At 41.9% G+C, this 10,228-nt stretch overlaps 1 pseudogene; it reads right to left on the bottom strand.

The window, feature by feature from the left end:
- Positions 1-4,367: 4,367 nt before the first annotated feature.
- Positions 4,368-5,814, bottom strand: LOC139023959 (inhibin beta A chain-like; annotated as a pseudogene).
- Positions 5,815-10,228: the final 4,414 nt, after the last annotated feature.

The raw sequence follows: 10,228 nt of genomic DNA, 5'->3' as shown, positions 1-10,228 counted from the left end.
TATTCAACCTCTACTTGTCACAACACCACCGATTTTCTCAAACCATTGTAAGAGGAGAAGGAAATTCACAAATGAACTTTTAACAGACTGTTATTCAAATGCGATTCAGGTGACTAGTCATGGGCGATGTGCGAGGACATGCAAGAGTGTGCAGAAGTTGTCATCAAGCAAAGGGTGGCTACTTCTCAGAAATCTTAAAGTATAGCATGTGAGTGTGTTTAATAGCGTTTTTGGGTTTGCTACCGCTAGAATTTCCATTCATGTGTTAAATTTATATGCTTTTTGATGTTATTCACTATTAATTTCGCGAATGTAGACTAAATCAATAAAAATAAAGAAAAACCTTGAATGAAGTAACTTGTGTCCATAACTGTTTGCAACTTGTATTCTGTAAGTGCTGGCAGCAGCGTATACTCTAGGAACAGTGAGAACACCAATTTGCACTGAATGCTGCAACAAATATCATATAACATCACTAGAGATTCATCATACGAATACATCTGTTTGAATGAACAGGCTTCCATTGAGTATTAATATTATTCAACCATACGAATGATGGGGGTTGACAATATCTTTTTGTCTCATGAGAACAGCTTTTCTGAAGGATCTGTAGTGTCACAGCTGTATACAATGTAGTTTGTCCGCTTTTGTGATGAAGGTGAAAGTGGTGCTCAGTTCATACTTATATTAATAATCAGTTTCACTCTTTGTCCTCTTGTCACTGCTTATAGATCCCTCAACATCATCATTTGAGAACTGATAGATAAGGGTCTCCGGCTAGTATGTATGTATGAAAGCATTGGAGTAGTTTTGTTCAAGAAGACTTTTGTCACCAGGATGGTTATTGGATGATGTTAAAATACGGAGACGTTGAGATCGTTCTGCGAAGAAAAACTATCGGCTAAACAGTGCTCGGTGTCTTCTGTTATTCGGATCGTATATCTATCTAGCACCATGTCTCGCGCTATCTGTATTACTGACCATACTGTCTCATTTGTAGAAGAATCGGGATGCGCCTCTATGGGGCTTCGAAAAGTGAATTCTCTATCCTCATACCTTATTTCTGTGTATTTCCCTTGCTATTTGATGGCTCATTCGTAGCCTTGACCATAAGCTCTCAAGGGTTAGTTGCGATGAGCCCTATTGTGTGGTGTGGCCCTGTCCTTAGTTGGCACATATCTCAGTGTTAACCAGGAAGCGTCTTTAATGAATGACCATCAAAGAGGCTATGACCACAGCTTCTGCTCAACCAAAGGACACCCCTTCCTTGTGGTTTCGTGCTGGCCTTTCTGATCTCGTCAGCTAGCTGCACTATTATAGATACTGCCAGGCATTTCGGTGTTCCCCTCTTGTATCTAAGAGAAGTGGGCGGCTTCTATTTTTTAAACAGTCTGCCTTACACACAGCTTTATGTCATTTTGCATGATATATTTGGCCGTCTTTCCGTTTAGGAAAAGAGTTCCTTTCTACGGTACATGCGTGAGCACGCAAGTGGATGTATGTGACGAGCTCACACCCGCAGTCGGTGAAACACACTTGCCGTTGGGCAGTTGGATAGGAAATACCAAAGGCATGTCCTCATGGCGTTGGTCCTTTCCTTCATAGGAGCAAACACACTGTTCCTCTTCTGTTGTGTTCGTGTCTTACTCATCAAATGTGAAACTGAGCTGGCTCCGAGGTGACTCATTTGAAAGACAGCCTAATAATGCCTTGTGAGTAAAGTAGTCATCATAGGTTTGCTACGCAAAATATGCTCTCCAATGAACAATCGCCGTGTCCTCGGGTTTTTCATGTTGCTTCGCCATTTGGTTTTTGATGTCAGTTAATCGTGTCCGTTTGTTCTCAGTTAATTTGAACTCAACGACCAATATATAAAAAATGACTTGAAGTTAGATCTGATAGACGCGTTCATGATGAATGGAATTCTGTGTTGGTGTTGCCTGTGTGTGTGCTGTAGTGGTGTGTGTGTGGTGTGTCCGTGTGTGTGGTGGTTGTGTGTGTGTGGTGTGTGTGGTTGGTGTGTGTGTGTGTGGTTGTGTTGTGTGTGTGTTGTGTGGTGTGTTGTGATGGTTGTGTGTGTGTGTGGTGTGTGTGTGTGGTGTGTGTGTGTGTGGTGTGTGTTGTGTGGTGTGCGTTGCGGCACACACATATCAGGTTCAAATAATAGGGCAGATCTTCCTTTTATTTGGTTTATTTTGATGGATAACCCACTCGCTATTGTGTTTTATGCATTTACCACAGCTGGACTGAATTTATGCGAGTAAACGCGATTTCAGTGTTGCCGGCAAACAAAAACAACACATTTCTGGTTTTAGGTGTATAGTACTTTTCAACTTTAATGTGGAAGCGAAACAAAGAAAAAATATTACTGCGTTAAATATAAATTGAGATACAGAAAATATAGCCCAAGCACATTTCTTGACTTTGTACACACAAAGCAATTGCAAATATTGGTATTGGATTTCCATTATATAACAGGAATAAAAGTATACGCTTGCTTATTCCACTTAGCACTTTTTCAGGTGTCAATTTTTTTATGATAAAAGAAATGAAAAACAAATAAAACCACATTTTTTCTTCTTTTTAAAAAACTGATGTGTCTCTATTCATTTTTGTATGCATTCTGCACAATGTAAGATACATTGTGAGCTTCTAATAATGTTTATGAAGTCTAATACTTCAAGACACCAACCTTTGTGAGAGAAAGTTGGTAACACTATTAATTTGACATCATTTAAATGTGTATACTATTGCAGGTATAATAACCAAGTACATTATGTGCAATCGAGAATACTTTCTTGTATTACCAAGTACTAGTCAACCTATCAGCTTGGAAATAGGACTCAAGAGAAACTGGATATCTGCTGTTTAGTGAAATGGTATATAATTGTGAAGCTTTGTGTAATGATCTCAAGACGCTGAAGTGATAAAGATACTATGCATTAATAAGGCATATTCTCTAAATAACTATGGTAAACAGTGGGCAGTAAAATAAAGTGTACAATTTTCGATTGGCTTTAATTTTCAGACATGAAAGAAACCAACTCTCCGAAAATTTGTTTTTACTTGTTGTAAGAGGGACTTACCAATCTTTGGTGAGATATTTGGAAAATATTAACTGTTTTAAACTAGATCTCAAGCGATTTATCTCAATTCAATGGATCACATGCATTTTCTCCAAAACACGAACAACACTGTGGCTATCAACTATATGCTTTTTTTTCAGTTACATTAAAATAACTCTCCAACAACATTAGTAGTGTGTGAAAAAACATAGGTCAGAGTGAAAGCATTATGGAAATTACGTCTATCGTGCAGGAGCTGAAGGAATGGTTTGGGCACGTGATGCTTAGGCTATGCTAATGGCTGACTGGACGTTTGTGAAGTGATTTTGCTAAGAAGCCTCACAATGATGGTTGGCAAACTCACACAAATCTTGGTGTGGTCAAAAAAATGCTGTAGTCATACATATGTCTGACGTGATTCTCTAAATGTTTTAAATCACGTGCTCCAATTGATTCTGTCGATTCATAAGTGCTTTTTAACCTACTTTTAGAATTCATTTTATTTGTGACTCAGCTAGATCAGAATGTTTGGTATAGTGCAGAACGAACCCCGTTCGTAACGTTTTAAAACAACAAACAATAATATTATTATCATAAAAAAAATTAACATTAATTATACATAGATGAAATGTTTGGTTCCAGCATCCTGGTCAAACTTGTTTCTTTCTAAGTTATCTCTCTCAAACAAACACACCACACACACACGAAACACGGGCACACTCAAGCAAACGTAAAACATAGTTTACCAAAAGTTTTCTTTTTGTTTTGAAAAAGTAAACAATTGAGAAAATGAACACAGGCAAAATAAAATAGTACATAATATAGATACTTGACAAGTTGCATAGTTTTTGAAAGATTTTTAAGGGCACCCGTCATTCGGCATGGGTCTCTCGTCCTGCAAGTGCATTGAAAGGAGCAACTAACCGTATTCTGGGTCACATAAATATCCTCTCACCTCACTCCTTGTTTTTGTAAACAAAAATGATATTAAATATTTTTTCTCTTTCTTTTTCTGAAAGTGCCGCAGAGACTTCTCTGAGTAGTAGATCCCGCCTGGACTTGCACCGAGGAGAACAAAGCCAGTCATCAAGTCCCAAATAGAGTGGTCTATAGAAAGGTCATGCTCTTGAAGAGAGAGCGAGAGATAAGGGAGAAGGGGAGAAAAGAATGAGTCGAGCAATGTCATTCTCCTTCCTTATGCCTACCGAGGTCCTCTTCTTTCATGGTTCTTCTCTCTGGTGGCATGAGACGGCAACCTCCAAGCCCCATAGTTCGCTAGGCTGTTGAGGAGCAGCGCCTCCTCTACGACTGGTTCTCGGAATGGTCCTTTTGAACGATCTTCCTTGCTTCTCGTTGTAGATAGAGCATAGACATGGCGCGTAGCCGGCTCGGGCACGCAGCAACCACGACTGAGTGTTCTGGGAAGGGGTGCGTAGCCCAGTAATGCGTTTAGTGAGTAAGGTCCTGATCGAGCAGTGAGTGGGAAATGGCACAAGCGAGGAGCCTGTTTAACTTGCTGGCAACGATGGGCTGGGGAGTCTGCTTCGCAGTAGTTGGCGTGGTCAGCCCCTCGGCGCTATGATCCGTCAGCTCCAGGCCAATATCCTTGAAATTGACGAGGAACTGGGGCTTGCAGCAGGATCACCTTGCGTCGGCACCCAGGCCCGCTTGCGGCGCCGCGTGGTCACCGCTCACCTGCTGGCAAGACGCCATCAGGAAAGGGCCGGTGGACTGCTCTCGCTCGGCCGCTGCTGGCGTACACAAGGATGGGGTGGCGCAGCGTTGGCACACAGCGGACAGGAGACCTCAAACTGAGTGTACTGGTCGCCAATTTGCCTTCAGCAGGCTGAGACTGCTGGGCGAGACTGGAAAGAGTGTGCAGCCATGCGCCGCGTGTCCCCACCTTCTCAGGCAAGCGGCACCACCGGCAGACGTCTACCATCACGGCCGTCTCCACACGGCGCTGCTGCAGCAGGCGATGAGTGACCTTGGCACGGCTGCGGTTTTGGTTCTTGGTACCGGAGGAAGATCCATAATAGCCCTGCTCCAACCAGAGACAGCTCGCCGCACTCCTTGGAGATGAGGAAGTTGACCGCGCTGGGAGTCGCTTACAGAGGAGAAGTAGAAGAGAGGATCGGAGGATTAGATGAGTAAAACGTGTAAATAAAGTCTGAGCTCACATATCAGTGTAAGTAAAAGGCTTTGCTGCTGCCCTTGATGCAACGGCCAATCTTGAGTCTGATGGGTGTGTGGGCCACATCAATGGGACAGATAATTTTAGGCGATGGCGCACGTATCCATTAGCAGCATGCCGTTGCTTGACATGACTTCACGCACCTGTCGAGCAAAGGGTTTTTAAAAAAAGTTTCTGATCAAGTTTTTTTTTCACAATTCAGCTTTTTGGGGTTCAATAATCAAGCCAAGATGGTGGGAACGTTCATTCTGGAATAAATGTGTGATTTGTGTAATGCTAATCAACAAAGTGGCACAGTATTACAGGAGAGAGTCAAAATTCTACATTTTGGTAGCACATGCAAATATGTTTTGGAATTCACAGTCACTCACTGCGCACAACACACACAACAACACATCATTCACAAGCACGACAAGGCAGTGGCCATTGAACAACACAGAATGGACTGTCCATGGACAATACTAACAAAGCCCATCACAGAATAGAATTTTTGTGGTTAAAAACGCACAGACAGTGCTAACAAAATTTTGCGTCCACTGTTTTACTGGTGATCATTATGCGCAGCACTTGCCAGAGCAAGTCTTCAAGAAATGTACAGTAAGAGGTTGAAGGATGTCAGTTATTACCCTGAGCTCATAATCACCTTTTCACAGGCAGATGATGATTCACTTGTGATGGTGGCAAACGTGTCTCATAGTGTCACTAATGGGAAGGCCTGCTGGTGTACTTTGAGCTCACAATCTTCTCGTCTGGATCAAAAGCATGGCTCAGTCCAATGGCCCAAGCAGCGGCAATGGGAAGCAAGCCTCTGGAGAAGCTTCTTCTAACAGATCAGTTAGAACTCTAGGTAATCCCTTGCTCAGTACATAGGCCAAATCTTGTCACAAAGTGATGTCTACAGCACATTACAGTAAGCTCAACTTTCCTGGTATTAACTTTTGGACTCTGTGGTGCTCAGGAGTAAAAATTCGCTTTCTCCTTTTTTTTGTGGACAGACACTCGCTGTGATTGTTAGCTATTGAGCTAAATGTCCTCAGGGCTGTGATGTCATTACTAGAATGAGTCTGTTTTTATTTTCAACTACACAATTCGCGAGTTGGACAGCAGCATTTGCTCATTGTAGACTCCTAAGTACTTCCATGGAGATCATATAAAATGGCGTTCTGTCTTGTTTACCGCCACATTTGGGTCCGGACAGGACGCAATGGCACAGTTCCTCTGTGTGTTGTGTAATGTGCGTGTTCACAGGCATAGCCATCTGTCAACACAGCGCTGCATCAAAACGCAGCCTAAAAATAATTTGGGCGTTGCAGCGGCTAGGCTCCGTCATTGTTTCTTCTTAATCCTGCCATGGGGGGGGGCAAAAGAATGGGACTTCTGCGTTAGAAGTTTCTAAGCTGTACATATACCAAAGGGGGCACTATACCCAAGAAAAACCCGCCCTTGGGAAGTACAGTTGGGAGTCACATACCGGCTGCTCACATGGTTCCTGCAAACATTTGTGAGATAAAGAGGGGGAAGACTAAAGAGAAGGTACGTTAATCCTGAATCAATAAACAACCAATTTGTGCTTCAGACAAGAAGGAGGTTTGCGGATCAGGTGTCGGCAACACACACAAATGATAGAAAAATAACATTGACACTTCCTACTTCCCCCTTTGCTTGTCTTAAAAAAAGGAGATGGAGTGAGGGATGGTGGGGTGGGACGAAATACCTGAACGCTTAGAGGAGCATTAAGTGGGGGGGGGGTGGGTTCTCGTTCTAATGCTCAAATACTCTTCACTATTAATGTGTCCAATAATCCACTCTTTTAGTCCAGTTTTACTTTGGAGGGAATAATGGCTTTGGCTCTTTTTGATTCCTTGAGGTTCCATGTCATATTTATGGAGTCTCAAATACTCCACAGCCACATCCTGAGCCATGCACTTCCATGAAAAACATAACAATCAGAAAGATGCCACTATAAACCTATTGAGTGCAATACTTGTTTACCAATTTATTATAATAAAGGTTTAAATCTCCTAATTTGAGTTCAACAGAAATCCTAGAGATTCACATGACCTCAGCCTATACAATCTGTGTGTTTTTATCTGATTTTTTTTGCAACCTGAGGTGACCTGCAAGTTGCTGGTGGAGAATAGCAGCTTTATAACCTGCACTCAAAGTCACTAAGTAGTACTACTTTCAGAGCAGACTAAACAGAACTTCTTTTTCATATTGCCTCTTTGCCAGCTGCAATTTTTTTAAGAGTCTGGTTTGATAGAATCAAGCACTGAAAGATTAACGGCTACTGTGTCTCCTGGACAGCATCGAAGGTATAATACATTTATTTGTAATAGTGAAATTAAGGATATGCCATCAATTCTTGATAAGTAGATAATAGGCTGAATGCATGCTCTTTTGAATAAAGATGTTATACGTTGTTCTCAGAGGAATTGTTATGCTGCATTTTTTCGCTGAGTGCCAAATCAGTCTCATTTCTTCTTTCCCAGTGATCGCTCTTCAATTTCTACTTGCCTGCGACAGCACAGTGGCTCTCAAGATTGCTCCAGGAATGTTCTGATATGTTTTAATGAAAATGAAGCAATGTTTGGAAGAGCTCTTGTAACAAAATAACCAGTTTTCTATGAATGCATTAGGGAGTAACGTTAGATGTGTATACACACACCAACAATTGAATCATTTACTGTTTAAGAATGGCTTACATGCATTGCAATTCTTATAATAAACGTGCTAAAAAATGTTGGAGCATCATGTTACCTGAAAGTCGTTCCAATGGCATGGCCCTAAAACCTATTAAGGGTTACAATGACCCCCCTCTACGGAGCGCCCCCCCGCCCCTTTTCGGGGCCTTATCCCAAGTTTTTGGGAAACTTTAATAAAAACAATTTTTCATTGTGAGAAGGGGGTCAAACAGGACAGTACAATAAAATTATACAGAAGATAGCCCTATTTGGTAAAATTCCAAGGCCATATTATGGTAAGAACAGCTCAAATAATTAAAGACAAACGACAGTCCATCATTTTTTAAAGACATGAATGTTGAACGTATCTTCAAGTGCAGTCGCAAAAGCGCTATGATGAAACTGGCTGTCATGAGGAAAGGAAGACCCAGAGTTACCTCTGCTGCAGAGGATAAGTTCATTAGAGTTACCAGCCTCAGAAATTGGAGTCCAAAAAAATGCTTCAGAGTTCAAGTAACAGACACATCTCAACATCAACTGTTCAGAGGAGACTGTGTGAATCAGGCCTTCAAGGTCGAATTGCTGCAAAGAAACCACTACTAAAGGACAACAATAAGAAGAAGAGACTTGCTTGGGCCAAGAAACACGAGCAATGGACATTAGACCGTTGGAAATTAGAAATGTTTGGTTCCAACCACTGTGTCTTTGTGAGACGCAGAGTAGGTGAATGGATGATCTCTGTATGTGTGGTTCCCACCGTAAATCATGGAGGAAGTGTGATTGTGTGGGGTTGCTTTGCTGGTGACACTGTCAGTGATTTATTTAGACTTCAKTTAACCAGCATGGCTATCACAACATTCTGCAGCGATACGCCATCCCATCTGTTTTCCCCTTAGTGGGACTATCGTTTGTTTTTCAACAGGACATTGACCCAAAACAGACCTCCAGGCTGTGTAAGGGCTATTTGACCAAGGAGAGTGATGGAGTGCTGCATCAGATGACCTGGCCTCCACAATCACCTGACCTCAACCCAATTGAGATGGTTTGGGATGAGTTGGACTGCAGCGTCTAGGAAAAGCAGCCAACAAGTGCTCAGCATATGTGGGAATTTCATAGGTTTGATGTCTTCACTATTATTCTACAATGTAGAAAATGGTAAAAAATAAAGAGAAACCCTTTATATATGTTTTGGTCATTTAGCAGATGCTCTTACAGTAGAGAGTGCATACATGTTCTCGTACTGGGTCCCCGCGGGACTCAAAACAAACAACCCATGCGTTGCAAGTGTCATGCTCTACCAACTAAGCTGAGGTCATGCATGATTTGCAGCTTGCATAGGGAGCAAAAGTCCATACTTCACACATTGTCTGCTGGAAGTGCTGGAAGTGCTGCACTTTGGGATGAGGGATCGGGTTGTCCCTAATAAAAACCAGTACTCGTAAACTGGACACTGACATCTAGTGGTTAATATTACAAGGCTTGGAAAGGAAGATCCTTCATAATTTAGCAAGCTTGTTTCTTTATAACAAATGTAATGAAACGTACAGTATTCTACAGAGCCATGAGTGCATGGAACTCCCTTCCATCTCATATTGCGCAAGTGAACAGCAAACCTGGTTTWAAAAAACAAAGCAACACCTCATAGCACAAGGACTCTCCCCCATGTGACCTACTTGTTGTGTGTATGTACTGACATGTACACACACACACACACACACACACACACTACATGTTAATGTTTTTAAATGTATCTAAATTGTAAAGTATTTTGTCAGTAATGTATTTTTCGTTATGTGTCGGACCCCAGCAAGACTACCTGTCGCCATTTGCGTCGGCTAATGGGGATCCTAATAAATCAAATCAAATAACTAATACCAGCAGCGATATCTCATTGTCATTCATTTCCATTACATACTGTAGTAGGCTATACAGTCAATAGATGGAGAGGACTGTCTGTGTGGTGTTTGGTTTTGAAAAAGGCACAACAGCGGCACCTGGTGGTTGTGATATCACAGCACAGCTATTCTACACAGGCAGATGTTGATCGGCTAACATTCTACATGTGTAAACCCTATTTGTGTATAAGAAGTATCAATAAATACAAATCCATGTGTGGGTAGTCACTATGATACTGAAAGTTGTTTCACCAATTGAGTCATTGACTGTGAGAGCAATAGGTAAATCAAGCTTATAAAGTATGTTACACCTGTCAGAACCAGGCCAGTGGGGAGTGAGTGAGTGAGTGAGTGAGTGAGTGAGTGAGTGAGTGAGTGAGTGAGTGAGTG

Source organism: Salvelinus sp. IW2-2015, unplaced genomic scaffold (genome assembly GCF_002910315.2).
Source record: "Salvelinus sp. IW2-2015 unplaced genomic scaffold, ASM291031v2 Un_scaffold609, whole genome shotgun sequence".
Lineage (NCBI taxonomy): Eukaryota > Metazoa > Chordata > Actinopteri > Salmoniformes > Salmonidae > Salvelinus > Salvelinus sp. IW2-2015.
This window is presented reverse-complemented; position numbering and strand designations above follow the sequence as displayed.